Source organism: Carcharhinus amblyrhynchos, chromosome 3 (genome assembly GCF_965287045.1).
Source record: "Carcharhinus amblyrhynchos chromosome 3, sCarAmb.v2.hapA, whole genome shotgun sequence".
In the NCBI taxonomy this organism is placed as follows: Eukaryota; Metazoa; Chordata; class Chondrichthyes; order Carcharhiniformes; family Carcharhinidae; genus Carcharhinus; species Carcharhinus amblyrhynchos.
Genome location: NC_137326.1, coordinates 57,681,544 through 57,698,748, shown reverse-complemented (window position 1 = coordinate 57,698,748; position 17,205 = coordinate 57,681,544). Strand labels below are relative to the sequence as shown.

At 44.6% G+C, this 17,205-nt stretch overlaps 1 protein-coding gene across 1 annotated transcript in view; it reads right to left on the bottom strand.

Moving 5' to 3' along the window:
* Nucleotides 1-2,113, bottom strand: part of nicn1 (nicolin 1) — a 30,869-nt gene extending 28,756 nt beyond the window's left edge. The window contains exon 1 of the mRNA XM_080184302.1: nt 1,994-2,113. The gene's annotated coding sequence lies outside the window, so the exon portion shown is untranslated. The remainder of the gene's footprint in view (nt 1-1,993) is intronic.
* Between the last annotated feature and the right edge of the window lie 15,092 nt (nt 2,114-17,205).

Here is a 17,205-nt window from a genome sequence, read left to right as displayed (position 1 = left end):
TCAGTTTCCATAAGATTGGTTGTCTCAAAGTGTTTACTGATGGCTGGTCGCATTTCCATTTAGTGTGCAATGTCGTGTGTTCAACCACAATTTGCCTGTTAATTCACATGTATCTCATATTAATCCTGAATGGTAGAGTATAAGATTGATACTGTAAATAGTTTTATATTTCTGATATTGTATAATAAAGTTTATTTTGTTCGTTCAAAACGTAAGCCATCTTTCTCTTTATTCTGTTAGCATGCATAATTAAGGACTCCACACAACCCAGACATTCTCTCTTCCACCTTCTATCGTCAAGAAAAAGATACAAAAGTCTCAGGTCACATACCAACCGACACAAGAACAGCTTGTTCCCTGCTGCCATCAGACTTTTGAATGGACCTACCTTGTATTAAGTTGATCTTTTCCTATACTTTAGCTATAACTGTAACACTACATTCTGCACTCTCTCATTTCCTTCTTTATGAACAGTGTGTTTTGATTGTATAGCATACAAGAAACAATACTTTTCACTGTACGTTAATACCTGTGACAATAATAAATAAAATCAAATTAAAGCATGTGTATTGAATTTCAAACTGAGAGTCTGGTCAAGCATCATAATAAGCTGGTCTATCCTATATGACTCTAGACCACAGCACTGTGGTGAACTCTTAACTGTCCCTTGAAATGGTCTAGTTAGCCATGCAGTTCAAAGACAATTAGGAATGGATAACAAACACTAGCTTTGTCTGCAACGCTCACATCCCAAAGAATAAAAGAACCCTTGCTTATCATAGTCACAGCTTTCCCAGTTATGACGAGAGGTCATCAACCTGCAACATTAACTCTGTTTTTCTCTCCACAGAAGTTGTAGACCTGCGGAGTATTTCCAGCATTTACTACCTTTATTTCAAATTTCCAGCATATGCAGTATTTTGCCCTTGTAGAAATAAATGTAACATGAAGTCAAGGGATGTAAATAGCAGCCTTGGGAGACAGTTCCATTATTTGTCTCATGCTTCAAAAGAGATAATTTTCCTTTCTTGTTAGGTCAATCCGTGGTCATTTTCAATTTGCCAGACGCCCATACACTTTAGACAGATTTTAGGGCAGCATTGGGTGATTTTATGTAATTCATTTTAATGTAACTGTATAAAGAAAATTGGGGTAATCAGGGGATGTGCAGGAATTGCAGGGATCATCTTGTGCATGGACATCAGTGCAGAGAATATTATGCTGAGTTATGATGTCTCATATTTGAAGCATGGCCGCACCTCAGTCTTTATCTAGATTATGAACTGCTTGATGAAGTTTGGCTTATAATCAACACAATGCAGAAGGAGGCTGTTCAGCCTATTGAGCCTACACTGACAACAATTCCACCCAGGCCCAATCCCTGTAGCCCGATGGGCGGTATTTTACGGCGTCGCTCATCCCAAAACTGTAAAATCCCGCCCTTGGTAACCAACTTTTCCATACTCCGCCTCTCGCCTGCTCTGATTCCCATGACGAGCAGGATAGTAAAATTCCAGCCGATGCATTTAGTCTGCTACCCCCCCTGACACTAAGGGGCAATTTAGCATGGCTAATCAACCAAACTTGCACGTCTTTGGACTTGAACCCCAAACCTTCTCCAATGAGCCAAACTGATAGCTGCAGTTATTCACACTGAAAGTTTAAATGTGTCAATACATATGGAGAGAGGGAAATGAGACAGGGAAAAGGGGGATTTATTTTACTGGGAAGTGGAATTATTTGTGAACTTTAAGCTTTATTACCCCATGTAATAAAACTTCTTGATATAATAAATGAGGGAGAATGTTATAAACATTTAATATCTCGGGTATTATCAGAATGTATCCAGAATGATGAAACCTTTGGATGATAAACAATCCAATGGTCTGAGAATCCCCATTGGTATCAGAGAAGATTGGGTTTAAAACTCACAAAATTCCACCAGTGTTGACATAATTAGAAAATTGCAAAGCATTATAAAAATATACCTTACCGTCAGTTTACTAATTTTGGAATAAATGATGCTGACTATTTCCCGATTTTAACCCAAACAAATGGGATTCATTGATTAAAGTAATCGGCAGGTTAAAGGCGGAGTGCGACCATAGCGACAGACCACATGACTCAGATGGGCGTGACCAAACGCTGACATCATCGGCGGGCGTTGGGTGGTCACGTGGTATACACGTGCGGTGACGCGCGTGACGTCAATGGCGCGACACATTGACCATAAAAAGGGCGCAGGCGGCATCCCGCGCGCAGAAACAATAGGTTTCCGCGGGAAAGCGGAGCTGTAGGGGAAAGCTTGGGTTATAGAAACCCACAACACAACAGTATTGCTCACTGACTAATCTTTCACTGCAGAGCAAATCGCCCGTTTTCTTTAAAAGTGCGCAGTTATTTTGTTTTTAAATAATAATGAGTAACAAGTCATCCTGGTTTAACCAGTCTTTTCGGACTCTTACCAAATATGTTTCTATTTTCAGATGGGAAATGAAATGTGATCAATACCATCAATATTCTGATATTTAGCTTTTTCCATCACGTGGAAATTCTTGGGAAAATAAGGCAATTGATCCTGAAAACTACCAAAAGCACTTTATCTGATATTGTAAAACAGTCATTTACTGGGCTGTAGCTCAGGTAGTTAATTCTTGTTGCCTTGGTGTTTTTGTCTGTGTGGACTGATCTTGATCTGAGTTCAGGAGTTGATTTTTTTTTAATTCTCCTTGTCCAATGTTAGTTTTGGCCAGAAGTACTGGCCAGTTCTTTTACTATATTTAAATATAATTTTATAACTGCACGCAATACTACAAATGTGGCCTAACCAAGGTTTTCTGTAGCTGCTACATGATTTTCCATCTCTGGCTGATGAAGGCAAGCGTACCATGTGCCTTCTTAAGTACGTTGGCCATCTGTATTAAAACTTATAGGGAATTGTGGACTTGAATGCCCAGATCCTTCTGCATGTTAATGTTCCTAAGAGTTATGCCATTTGCAGTATAATACCTAAATTTGATCTACCAAAATGCAGCAGCTTGCATTTGTCTGGATTAAACTCCCATCTGCCATTTCTGTGCCTAAGTCTATCTATACCCTGTTGTATCCTCTGACAATCCTCAACACAGTAGATCAGCTTTTTTAGCCATTGTTTTGCAAAGAAGAAATTGGCAATGGTTTAAATGCAACTCTTGAGATGGATGGTTAAAGTATTAGCACTGAATCGAGCTATCTTTCAAATTCCAATGATCAATTATGCTCTTATGCATAGAGAAAATACTGTGGATGCTGGAATCTGAAGCAAAAGCAGAAAATGCTGGAAAACCTCAGCAGCTCTGATAGCATCCGTGGAGAGAGAATAGAGCCAGTGTTTTGAATCAGGTTGACCTTTTATCAGAGCTAAAAACAGAAAATAGGATAAATTTACACTGAAGGTTCAGGGTACTGTAATTGGACAAAAGGAATGTAAATGATGATGCTAAAGGTTGAGAAAGGCACTAAGTATCGATTAAGTGATTGGAATGTGTGAACGGCAGAACAAAGGTACAGGTGATAGGACAATCTCGTGAATGTGGCAGTTGGCTCTGGGGGGCAGGGATTAGGAAGACCAGATGGAGCGTGAGATTTCAGAAGTGGAGAAATACAAATATGAAGTAATAAGATGAACAAGAAAAGAAATAACATAAATGGAAATGGGGTGAATGTGGGAGAGTTCATGTTCTGAAGTTGTTGAACTTGATGTTCGGTCCAGAAGGCTGTAAAGTGCTCAATCAGAAGATGAGGCACTGTTCCTTCAGTTTTCATTGGGGTTCACCGGAAGATTGAAAAAAGCCAAGGATGGACGTGTGGACAGGAGTGTGGGTGGTGTGTTGAAGTGGCAAGCGGCAGGAAGGCCTGGGTCTTGCTTGTGGATGGGCCAAGGGTGTTGCAAAATAGCTCCCAGTCTGTGTTTAGTCTTTCTTCGGTAGACTGCATTCGGAGCAGTGAATGCAAAAGACCAGATTAGAAGAGATGCACGTGAAGGTCCAGCATGGGAGGTTAGTTAGGAAGTTCAGTCACTAGGTATACATGGAGAGGTAGTAAATTGGATTAGACATTGGCTCAATGGGAGAAGCCAGAGTGGTAGTGGAGAATTGCTTCTCTGAGTGGAGTGACTAGTGGTGTGCCATTGTTATGTCATCTATATTAATGATTTGGATGATAATGTGGTAAATTGGATCAGCAAATTTGCTGATGATACAAAGATTGGAGGTGTAGTGGACAAGTGAGGAAGGTTTTCAAAGCTTGCAGAGGGATTTGGACCGGCTAAAAAAAGGGCTGAAAAATGGCAGATGGAGTTTAATGCAGACAAGTGTGAGGTGTTGCACTTTGCAAGGACAAACCAAGGTAGAACATATATGGTAAATGGTAGGACACTTAAGATATAGTACAACAGAGGGATCTGGGAATACATAATTCCCTAAAAGTGGTGTCATAGGCAGATAGGGTCGTATAGAGTGCTTTTGGTACATTGGCCTTTATAATTCAAAGTATTGAGTATAAGAGTTGGACTGTGATGGTGAGGTTGTATAAGACATTAGTGAGGCCGAATTTAGAGTATTGTGTGCAGTTTTTGTCACCTAATTACAAGAAGGATATTAACATGGTTGAAAAAGTGCAGAGAAGGTTTACAAGGATGTTGCCAGGACTTGAGAAACTGAGTTACAGAGAAAGGTTGAATAGGTGAGGAATTTATTCACTGGACCATAGAAGAATGAGGGGACATTTAATAGAGGTGTATAAAATTATGATGGGTATTGATAGAGTGAATGCAAGCAGGCTTTTTCCACTGAGGCTAGGGGAGAAAAAGAACTGAGGGCATGGGTTAAGGGTGAAAGACGAAAAATTTAAAGGGAATATTGGAGGGGCTTTGTTAGCGCAAATGGGCGAATATGACCACTACAGACTCAGTCAGGTTCAACAGCGGTACAGCTTTATTTAACATCGACGGAGGTGCAGTCAGGACATACAAACAGCACTGTCCCGAAAGCACGCTGCACTGGGCCACAGTTATACTCGAACTTTGACACGTTGTATGATTCAAATGTTAATGTTTTGTTTACAGTGTTTGTCTCTGACCATTCTGTTTTGATGTTTTCAAGTACGGTCTCGATGTTTTAAGTGTGGTAATTGTTTCAGTCTGATGGGTTTATCAGTCTCCGGGGTTTCTTGAACAGTGGGTGTTTGACTGATCTCAGGAAGTCTTTTGAGGCCAAGAAGGTTTCCTTAGTTATGTTAATCCTCTCCTTAGGTGTTTCTATAGAGGCTTTCTGATATCACTTGATTAGGTCAGTGGTGCTGATTTGATTCGATGAGGGTGTACTTTTAGTTTCCGTTGGTGCCACCCTGTCTGGTTCCCTTTGTGTGTTAGACCTTGTTTGTATTTTAAAAGTATGCCTTTTGCCAGCTTGTCTGGATCTGTTCCCTTGTGATCTTTAGTGGCGGGGTTCTGAGTGCAGTTTAGGCTGTTTCATATTATATATTATAGAAATTTGTTGTCTGCTAACAGTTTCTTCACACAAAGAACAAAAACAGGCCCTTCGGCCCAACGAGCCCGCGCTGCCATTTTGACATTACCAGTCCCTCCTCCACCCATGACCCTTATCTGTGCTTATGGCATTCCACATTGAGGGAAACTAATTTAGGGACAATTTATTACTTCCAATCAGCTTAATAGCACATCCTTGGGGTGTGGGAGGAAACCGGAGCACCCGGAGAAAACCCACGCAAGCATGGGGAGAATGCGCAAACTCCCATAGACACCGGCCCAAATCCATGTGTCTGCACAGCAAACAGTGATAGTCACTGAGCTGTCGTGTTGCCCAGCATCTGGTCCAGTTTAAGCACACACTAATGACATGAAGCACTAGGCTACTCTCGAACATCCAAAAGCAGCCCTAGTACGACCCACTGCGTGTATGCCCCTCGTTGGACTACAAGGCGGACCGACTTAAAACCTGTGAATTAAAAGAGAAAACATCATTCCACATTCTTATACATTACCAGAGACATCCCAATGCTAATGAACCTTATTTAAAACAATCTCCTATATCTTCCCATCTCCAACCTACTCATGTGTCTGTCTAAGTTACTCTTAAACAACTCCAGCGTGCCTGCCTTTACCACCTTGCTTGGCAGAGCATTCCATACCCCTACTACCCTCTGAGTGAAAATCCTCCCTCTAATATCCGTGTTATACCTCTCCCCCCTCACCCTAAGCCCGTGGCCCCTCGTACTGTGTGTTTCTAACATAGGAACTAGCTTACCACTGTTTACTCTGTCTATACCCTTCATAATCTTATATACCTCTATTAGATCCCCCCTCAATCACCGTCTTTCAAGGGAAAACAGCCCCAATTTGCTCAATCTTTCCTCATAACCCAGTCCTTCCATACCAGGCAACATCCTGGTAAACCTCCTCTTCACTCTCTCCAGAGTCTCCACGTCCTTCCAGTAGTAAGGCGACCAGAACTGGATGCAGTACTCCAAATGCGGCCTAACCAACGTTCTATACAACTGCAACATTAGACTCCAGCTCTTATACTCTATACTCCTTCCTATAAAGGCTAACATACCATAAGCTTTCTTCACAACCTTCTCCACTTGTACTGCCACCTTCAAAGACTTGTGCACTTGCACCCCCAGGTCCCGCTGCATTTCTATACTTTTTGTAGGTTTACCCTTTATCATATAACTCTTCTCTACATTATTCCGGCCAAAATGTATCACCTCCCATTTATCCGGATTAAACTCCATTTGCCATATATCTGCCCAATATACCAGCCTATCTATACCCAGTTGTATTGCCAGACACTGTTCCTCACTGCCCGCCAATCCAGCCATCTTGGTGTCATCAGCAAATTTGCCGATCACACCACTTACTCCCTCTTCCAAGTCATTTATATATACTACAAAGAGAAGAGGTCCCAGTACTGAGCCCTGCGGCACACCACTAGTGACAGACCTCCAGCTAGAAAAGGACCCTTCCACTACTACTCTCTGTCTCCTCTTAGCAAGCCAGTTCTCAACCCATCTAGATACCCGGCCTTGTGTCCCATGAGCCTTAATGTTTGCAACCAACCTACCATGAGGGACTTTGTCAAACGCCTTACTGAAATCCATATAGACGACATCAACGGCTTGTCCTTCGTGGACCGTTTTTGTCACCACCTCAAAAAATTCTACCAGATTCGTAAGGCAAGACTTCCCCTTTACAAAGCTATGTTGTGTATCCCTAATCAGATCACAACGCTCTAGGTGCTCATACATTCTATCCCTAAGAATTCTCTCCATCGACTTGCCTACCTCTGACATCAAACTCACTGGCCTATAGTTACTAGGGTTATCCCTCCTACTCTTTTTAAACAACGGTACCACATTTGCTATCCTCCAGTCCTCTGGGACCTCACCTGTGTCCAAAGAAGAGACAAAGATTTGCGTCAGAGGCCCAGCAATTTCATCTCTCGCCTCCCTAAGCAGCCTGGGATAAATGCCATCGGACCCCAGAGATTGATCAGTGTTAATGCTACCTAGAAGCCCTAATACTTCTTCCCTCGTAATGGATAGTTCCTTCAATTGGTCTACAGCTCATTACACTCATCACACTACAGAGTGGTGGGAGTGTGGAATGAACTGCCAGATGAAGCAATGAATGCGGGCTCACACCTAACATTTAAGAAAAACTTGGACAGGTATATGGATGAGAGGGGTGTGGAGAGATGGTCCAGGTGCAGGTCAGTAGGACTAGGCAGAAAAATGGTTTGGCACAGACAAGGAGGGCCAAAAGGTCTGTTTCTGTGCTGTAATATTTTATGGTTCTATGATTCTAAGTGCTGCTTCACCAGAAAAGAGTTTGGGACTTAGGATAGTGAGCAAGGAGGTGAAGGGGCAGATATTGCACCTTCTGTGATTGCATGGGAGATCCATTGACAGTGGGTGAGGTGTTGAGTGTAATGGAGGAGTGGACCAGTGTGTCCTGGAGAGAATAGTCACTGCAGAATGCTGATGGGGAGTGTGGGGGAAAATGTGTAGAGTGGTGAGTGTTGATGTCACCACTTGGTGGGAATTTCGACTCCCGCCAAGTCCAAATTCCTGGACGTGGCGGGAATGCGGATGCTCATGGGGTGAAAAGTGAGAACAAGGGAGGGGTCCTTACCCTGGTTCTGGGATGGAGGGAAGGGGGTGGCAGGGTTGGACATGGTGAAAAACCATGATTTAGGAAGAGGTCTTATCAGTAGTGCTACTTTCGAAAATGGCATCAGAACAGATGTGGAGACAAAGGAACTGAGAGAATGAGCTGGAGTCCTTATAGGATGTGGGGTGTGAAGAGCTGTAGTCAAGGTAGTAGCTGTGACAGTTGATGGAGTTATAATGGATATTGGTGGACAGTCAATCAGCAGAAATGGAGACAGTCAAGGAAAGGAAGTGTCAGAGGTAGACCATATGAAGGTGATGAGGGGTAGAAATTGAAAGAGAAATTGATAAAATTTTCCAGGTCCAAACTAGAGCATGAAGGAACACCAAACTTTTTTTTTGTTCATTTGTGGGACATGGGTGCCACTGGCTGGCCAGCATTTATTGCCCATCCCTAGTTGCCATTGAGAAGGTAGTGGTGAGCTACCTTCCTGAATCGCTGCAATCCATGTTCTGTGGGTTAACCCACAATAGCGTTAGAGAGGGAATTCCAGGATTTTGACCCAGCAACTGTGAAGGAACATTAATATATTTCCAAGTCAGGATGGTGAGTGGTTTGGAGGGGAACTTGCAGGTGGTGGTGTTGCCATTTATCTGTTGCTCTTGTTTTTCTGGATGCAAGTGGTCATGCGTTTGGAAGGTGCTGTTATTAGGACCTTTGGTGAATTACTGCAGTGCATTTTGTAGATCGTACACACTGCTGCAGGGATTGAATGTTTGTAGACATGGTGCAAATCAAGCGGGCTGTTTTGTCCTGGATGGTGTCAAGTTTCGAGTGTTGTTGGAGCTGCACCCATTCAGGCAAGTGGGGAGTATTCCATTACACTCCTGACTTGAGCCTTGTAGATAGTAGATAGGCACTGGGGAGTCGAAGTGAGTTACTCGCAGTATTCCTAACTCCTGACCCACTGTTGCAGCCACTGTGTTTTATGTGATGAGTTGAGTTTTTGGTCAATGGTAACCCCAAGGATGTTGACAGTGGGGGATTCAGTCTTGGTTACACCATTGAATATCAAGGGATGATGGTTAGAGTGTCTCTTATTGGTGTTAATCATTGGCTGTCATTTGTGTGGCGTGAATGTTACTTCCACTTGTTATCCCAAGCCTGAATATTGTCCAGATCTTGTTGCATTTGAACATGGACTGCTTGAGTATCTGAGGAGTCGTGAATGGTGCTGAACATTGTTCAATCATTGGTGAACATCCCCACTTCTGACCTTATGATGGAAGAAAGGTAACTGATAAAACAGCAGAAGATTGTTTGGCCTAGGACACTACCCTGAGGGACTCCTGAAGAGATACCCTGGAGCTTAGATGACCATCCCCCCACCACCATCTTCCTGTGTACTAGGTATGACTCCAATCTGGAGAGTTTGCCTCCTAATGCCCATTGATTCTAGTTTCGCTGGGCTCCGTGATGCCACACTTAGTCAAATGCGGCCTTGATAAAAAGGGCTGTCACTCTTTGCAATTCAGCTCTCTTGTCCATGTTTGAACCAAGGCTGTAATGAGGCCAGGAGCTGAGTGACTCTGGCGAAACCCAAACTGGAGGTCACTAAGCATGCGCTGCTTGATACCACTGATCATCCTTTCCGTCGTTTTACTGATGATTGAGAGTAGACTGGGCAGTAATTGGCCAGGTTGGATTTGTCCTGCTTTTGCCCAGGAAATACCTGGGCAATTTTCCACATTGTTGGATAGATGCCAGTTTTGTAACTGCCTTGGAAGAGCTTGGGTAGGAGAGCAGCAAGTTCTGGAGCACAGATCTTCAGTACTATTGCCAGAATGTTATCAGGGCCCACTGCCTCTGTAGTATCCAGTGCCTCCAACTGTTTCTTGATATTACTTGGAGTGAATTGAATTGGCTGGAGACTGGCATCTGAGACGCTGGGGACCACTGGAGGAGGCCAAGATGGATCATGCACTGGGCACCTTCTGGCTGAAGATTGCTGCGAATACTCCAGACTTACCTTTTGTACTGATGTGTTGGGTTCCTCCATCATTGAGGATGGGGATATTTGTGGAACCCCCTCCAGTGAGTTGGTTAATTCTTAACTGGATGTGGAATGACTGGAGAACTTAGATCTGATCCGTTGATTGTGGGATCACTTAGCTCTCTCTATCAGTTGCTGTTTTTGCCATTTGGCATGCAAGTAGTCCTGTTTAGTAGATTCACCACATAAGATATTGGAGCAGGAGTAGGCCATCTAGCCCCTCGAGCCTGCCCTGCCATTCAACAAGATCATGGCTGATCTGAAGTGGATCAGTTCCACTTTCCTGCTTTCTCCCGTAACCCTTAATTCCCTTGTCTATCAAAAATTTATCTACCCGTGACTTAAATATATTTAGCGAGGTAGCCTCCACCTCTTCAACGGGCAGAGAATTCCAGAGATTCACCACCCTTTGAGTGAAGAAGTTCCTCCTCAACTCCAATCTAAATTGCCCCCCCCTTATCTTGAGGCTGTGCCCTCTCGTTCTGCTATTCTTTCTAAGTGGGAAGAATCTCTCTACCTCTACCATATCTAGCCCCTTCATTATCTTATGTCTCTATAAGATCCCCCCCCTCAGCCTTCTAAACTCCAACGAGTACAGTCTATTCAATCTGTCCTCATAGGCTAGTCCCCTCATTTCCGGTATCAGCCTAGTGAACCTCCTCTGCACTTGCTCCGAGGCCAATATATCCTTTCGCAAATAAGGGGACCAAAACTGCACACACTACTCCAGCTGCGGCCTCACCAGTGCCCTGTACAGTTGCAGCAAGACTTCCCTGCTTTTATATTCTATCCCCCTCGCTATAAAGGCCAGCATTCCCTTCGCCTTCTTGATCACCTGCTGCACCTGCAGACTGAGTTTTTGCGATTCGTGCATAAGGACCCCCAGGTCCCTCTGCACCGAAGCATGCTGCAGCTTTATGCCCTTTAAATAATAATCCCTCCTACTATTATTTCTACCAAAGTGGATAACCTCTCGTTTGCTAACATTATACTCCATCTGCCAGGTCCTCACCCACTCACTCAGCCTATCCAGATCTCTGCAGACTTTCCGCGCCTTCCATGGAATTTGCTTTTCCAATCATCTTCATGTCATCAGCAAATTTTGTTACCCTATACTCAGCCCCCTCCTCCAGATCGTCTATGTGGTACAGTTAAGGCCCCAGCACCGATCCCTGCAGCACTCCACTAGTCACCAACTGCCAACCAGAATCGCACCCATTGATTCCAACTCTGCTTCCTATTAGACAACCAAACTTCTATCCACGCTAATACCTTACCCCCAACTCCGTGCACCCTAACCTTTTGCAGCAACCTTTTGTGAGGCACCTTATCAAACGCCTTCTGGAAATCTAAAAACACTACATCCACCGGTTCTCCTCTGTCTACTGCACTAGTCACATCCTCATAGAAATCTAATAAATTCATTAAACACGACTTCCCCTTCACGAATCCGTGCTGCATCTGCTTGATCAAACCGTTCTTTTCTAGGTGCCTCGTTATTTCTTCTTTGATGACAGATTCTAGCATTTTTCCACCTACGGATGTTAAACTAACCGGCCTATAATTTCCTGCTTTTTGTCTGCTACCTTTTTTAAACAGCAGCGTAACATTAGCCGTTTTCCAATCTTCCAGCACTTCCCCAGAGTCCAGCGAATTTTGATAAATAATTAACGCATCCACTATCATCTCTGCCATTTCTTTCAGAACCCTGGGGTGCATTCCATCCGGTCCCAGGGACTTGTCTACCTTCAGTTCCGTTAGTCTACCAAGCACTACCTCGCTAGTGACAGTAGTTTTATTAAGGACCTCAGCTCCTATCATTCTTTTATCTTTAATATTCGGTAAGCAATTTGTGTCCTTCTTCGTGAAGACCGACACAAAAAACTTATTTAAAGCCTCAGCCATTTCCTCGTCACCCACCGCTAAATTCCCCTTCTTGTCCTCCAAGGGCCCAACATTCACTCCAGCCAGTCTCTACACCTTTATGTATTTGTAAAAACTTTTACTATCATTCTTTATATTTAGAGCTAGTTCAGCTTCCTATTCTATCTTTATTGCTTTCTTCGTCATTCTTTGTTTTTTTTAAACTCTTTCCCAATCTTCTAATTGCCCACTATTTTTAGCCGCTCTGAACGCATCAGCTTTTAATTTAATACTCCCCTTTATTTCCTGCGATAACTACGGCTGGTTATCTCTTCTCTTACATTCCTTCTTTACATTCGGAATATATTTCTGCTGAGTACCGAAAAAGATTTTAAAAATCCTCACTCTTCCTTAGCCAATCTACATTCGCCAATTCCGCCCTCATCTTATCATACTCCCCTCTGTTCAAACAGAGGACACAGGTCCGGGACCCTACTTTCTCATCCTCCATCTGCATCAGAAATTCAACCATACTATGATCACTTGTCCCAAGAGGATCCCTCACAAGAAGATTCCTAATTCTACCTGCCTCGTTACACAGTACCAGATCTAAGATAGCTTGCTCCCTGGATAGAGGATTGGTTGTCAAATAGGAGGCAGAGTGTGGGGGTTAATGGGTGCTATTCGGATTGGTGGTTGGTGACTAGTGGAGTGCCCCAGGGGTCGGTGCTGGGGCCTCAGCTATTTAGCATTTATATAGATGATCTGGAGGAGGGAACCGAGTGTATGGTGTCGAAATTTGCTGATGACACCAAGATTGGTGGAACGGCAAATTGCGCGGAGGGTGTGGAGAGTCTGCAGAAGGATCTAGATAGGCTGGGCGAATGGGCCAGGTACTGGCAAATGGAATTTAATGTTGGCAAGTGCGAGGTGGTCCACTTTGGTAGGAATAATGGTAGGAAGGACTATTACTTATGTGGCGAAAAACTGCAGCAGGCGACGGTGCAGAGGGACCTCGGGGTCCTTGTGCATGAGTCGCAAAAACCCAGCCTGCAGGTGCAGCAGGTGGTCAGGAAGGTTAATGGGATGCTGGCCTTCATAGCGAGGGGGATTGAATATAAAAGTAGGGAGGTCTTGCTGCAGCTGTATAGGGCATTGGTGAGGCCGCAGCTGGAGTACTGTGTGCAGTTTTGGTTGCCGCACTTACGCAAGGATATTTTGGCCTTGGAGGGAGTGCAAGGAGGTTTACTAGGCTGATACCAGAGTTGAGGGGGTTGAGCTATGAGGAGAGGCTGAACAAACTAGGCTTGTACTTGTTAGAGTTTAGAAGAATGAGGGGAGATCTCATTGAGACGTATAAGATGATGAATGGGGTGGATAGGATAGAGGTGGAGAGACTCTTCCTGCTCAGAAAGGACAGTAGGACTAGGGGGCACAGCCTCAAGATAAGGGGGGGGGGCGGTTTAGAACGGAGTTGAGGAGGAACTTCTTCACTCAAAGGGTGGTGAATCTCTGGAATTCTCTGCCCATTGAAGTGGTAGAGGCTGCCTCGCTAAATATTTTTAAGATGCGGGTTGATGGGTTTTTGATAAGCGAGGGGATTAAGGGTTATGGGGAGAGGGCGGGAATGTGGAACTGAGCCACGACAGATCAGCCATGATCTTATTGAATGGCGGGGCAGGCTCGAAGGGCTGGATGGCCTACTCCTGCTCCTATTTCTTATGTTCTCGTAGTTTCCATCACACTGTTCAAGGAAACTATCCCGACAACATTCCACGAACTCTTCCTCAAGCCCACCGCATCCGACTTGAGTCATCCAACCAATATGCAGATTAAAATCCCCCACAATTACCACCATTCCGTTTTTGCACACATCAATTATTTGTTTGTTTATAGCCCGCCCCACCTCAAAGTTATTGTTTGGGCGCCTATAGACCATTCCCACCAGTGTCTTCCTCCCCTTACTACTTCTTGTCTCCACCCACAACGATTCCACGTTCTGCTCTTTTGAGCCTATATCTTCTCTTACTTACCGCCCTGATATTATCCTTCATTAACAGAGCTACTCCACCCCCTTTTTCCTCCCGTCTATCCTTCCTAAACACCTGATACCCCTAGATATTCAGTTCCCAGTCCAGGTCACCCTGCAACCATGTTTCCGTAATGGCGACTAGATCATACCCATTTGTGCTGATTTGCACCATCAGCTCATTCACTTTGTTCCGAATGCTTCGTGAATTCAGGTAAAGTGCCTTTACACCAGCCTTTATCTGGACCTTATTTGTAGAAACGCTACTAACCTCCCTTGTGCTCCCTACTCCTTTAATTAGTGGAACATCCTCAACATTAACCTGCGCACGTACCTTCTTTACTTTAGGTTGTGTAATTCCCCCTACCCCTGCACACACCCTCCCCCACCACTAATTAGTTTAAAGCCCTATCTACAGCCCTAGTTATACGATTCGCCAGGATTCTGGCCCCAGCACGATTCAGACAAAGAACAGATCCCATCTGCCCCAACACTGGTGCCAGTGCCCCATAAATTTGTACCCATTTCTCCCACACCAATCCTTGAGCCACACACGCACCTCCTTAATCCTATTTACCCTGTGCCAATTTGCATGTGGTTCAGGTAGTAATCCAGAGATAACCACCTTGTTGGTTCTGCTTTTTAATTTGGTTCCCAGATTATCATACTCCCTCTGCAGATCCTTAGTTCCTATTTTGCCTATGTCATTGGCACCCACATGTACCATGACGACCAGATTCTCACCCTCCCACTCCAGGTTCCTCTGCAGCCCAGATGAGACATCCTGAATCCGAGCACCAGGCAGACAACACACCCTTCGGTATTCTTTATCCTTGTCACAAAGGACAGTGTCTATGCCCCTAACTACACTATCCCCAATTACCACTACGTTTCTCTTCCACTTTGACCTCTCCCTGCACCACTGTACCGTGGGCAGATTGCTCGTCCACTTTGCAGTCCTCGTTCTTGTCCACACTGGGAGCAAGAATCTCAAACCTGTTGTGCAGATTCAGGGGCTGAGGCTTTTGCGTCTCCCCCTCCTTCCTTCCTCCCACCCCCCCTCCTTCCTTCCTCTCCACACCCTCCTCCTTCCTCCCACCCTTCCTCCCCCCACTCCCCTCCTTCCCCTCAGTTACCCCAACTTGTTCCTGACCCTCAGAGTTTGTCAGTTTAGGGGGTTTGACTTTCTCTTCTAACACATTATCCAGGTTACATTCCCTTTCCCTGATTTGTCTCAGTGCCTGAAGCTCAGAGTTCAGCTCGTCTACTTTGAGCTGGAGCTCTTCAAGCAACCAGCACTTACTGCAGACATGCTTACTGGAAATGACCTTGGGGTCCACCAGCTCCCACATCGTGCAGAATCAGCACATCACATGTCCCTCTATCTCAGTCACCTAGTGTGTTCTACACCCAGTAAAGAATTAAACTTACCTTGTCCTTTTTGCTGAAGCCCTGAGAGCCAAAGCCCTTACAGCTCACTCTCTGCTCACTCCACTGCCCACTCCCGACGCTGCCCACTGTCTACTGCAACCCTCCTTTTATATTTTGCGCGCTAAAAAACCCTTCCCGGAAGACCCTGCAGCCCACTTCCTGTTTAACGTTTAAAGCTGGATTTCTGTTAAAAAGACCACGAAAAGCTTTACAAAGTCAATTGCTTACCTTTACTCTCTGTAACGTTCTCTCTGCTCGCTCTAACGAACAATGAGAGTGCTTACCTGTTGAGTTCTCTTTATGTCTTGAAATCCCTTCCCAGAAGACTCCACAGCCCACTTCCTGTTTAACTTTTAAAGCTGGATTTCCGTTAAAAAGCCCGCAAAAAACTTTACAAAGTCAATCACTTACCTTTACTTTCTTTAACCTTCTCTCCGCTGGCTCCAAAGAACATGACACCTCATTTTTAGATATGTCTGGTGCTGCTCCTGGAATGTCCTCCTGCAGTCTCCATGGAACCAGGATCAATCCTCTGGCTTGATGGTAATGGTTGAATGGGGGATATGCCAGGCCATGAGGTTGCAGATTGTGCTAGAGTGCAGTTCTGTTGTCATTGATGGCCCACAGAGCCTCGGATGCCCAGTCTTGAGTTGCTAGATTAGTTCGAAGTCTGTCCCATTTAGCACACTGATAAGGCCACATAACACGATGGAGGTTATTCTTGATGTGAAGGCGGGACTTTGTCTCCATAGGAATGTAATGGTCGCTTTTCCTAATACTGTCATGGACAGATGCATCTGTAGCCGGCGGATTGCTAAGGGTGAGGTCAAGTATGTTATTTCATCTTGTTGGTTCCTTCACCACTTGTGGCAGACTCAGTCTCAGTTATATCCTTTAGGACCCAATCAGCTCGATCAGTAGTGCTGCTGCCGAGCCACTCTTGGTGGTGGACATTGAAATCCCCCAAGGGTATATTTTGTACCCTTGCCGCCCTCAGTGCTGCCTCCAAGTGTTGTTCAACATGGAGGAATACTGATTCATCAGCCGAAGGAGGACGGTACATGGTAACCAGTAAGATGTTTTCTTGCTCGTGTTTATATGGGGTCTGGAATCAATGTTAAGGACTTCCAGGGCAATTACCTCCTGAATGTATATCACTGTGCCCTCTGCTGGATGTGTTTTGCCAGTGGGACAGGAGATATCCACAGATGGCAATGATGGTGTCTGGGGTGTTATCTATAGTGTTGTGTCTGCTGCATAGTCTGTTTTAACCTTTACATGGTGGATAAAGAATTGCGAGTAGACTCCTTGTTAGTACGACAATATTTATTTCAACACAATCAATTATCACTCATCCAACCAACAGTAAGTTATCCTACATAAATACTGAAGTTCAAATCCAGTAGAAGACCTTGACTCACTGCGTGACTGGCAAGTACCAAGGCAGATATTGATTGATTGGCTTTTATCTGTGCCCTGGTCTCTGTAATCCTCTGCGTACTCTGGTCCTTTTGTAGTCTGATACTCTGGCTCTTGTCTTCCTTCTTGGGTGTGGTGGTTCCTCTCGTGCTGGTCGTTGCTGGTGATGGTCACCATTGTTGTGGCTCGTTCATAAGAGTCAGAGAGAGGTACTTCAGTTGCACCGTACCCTTTATA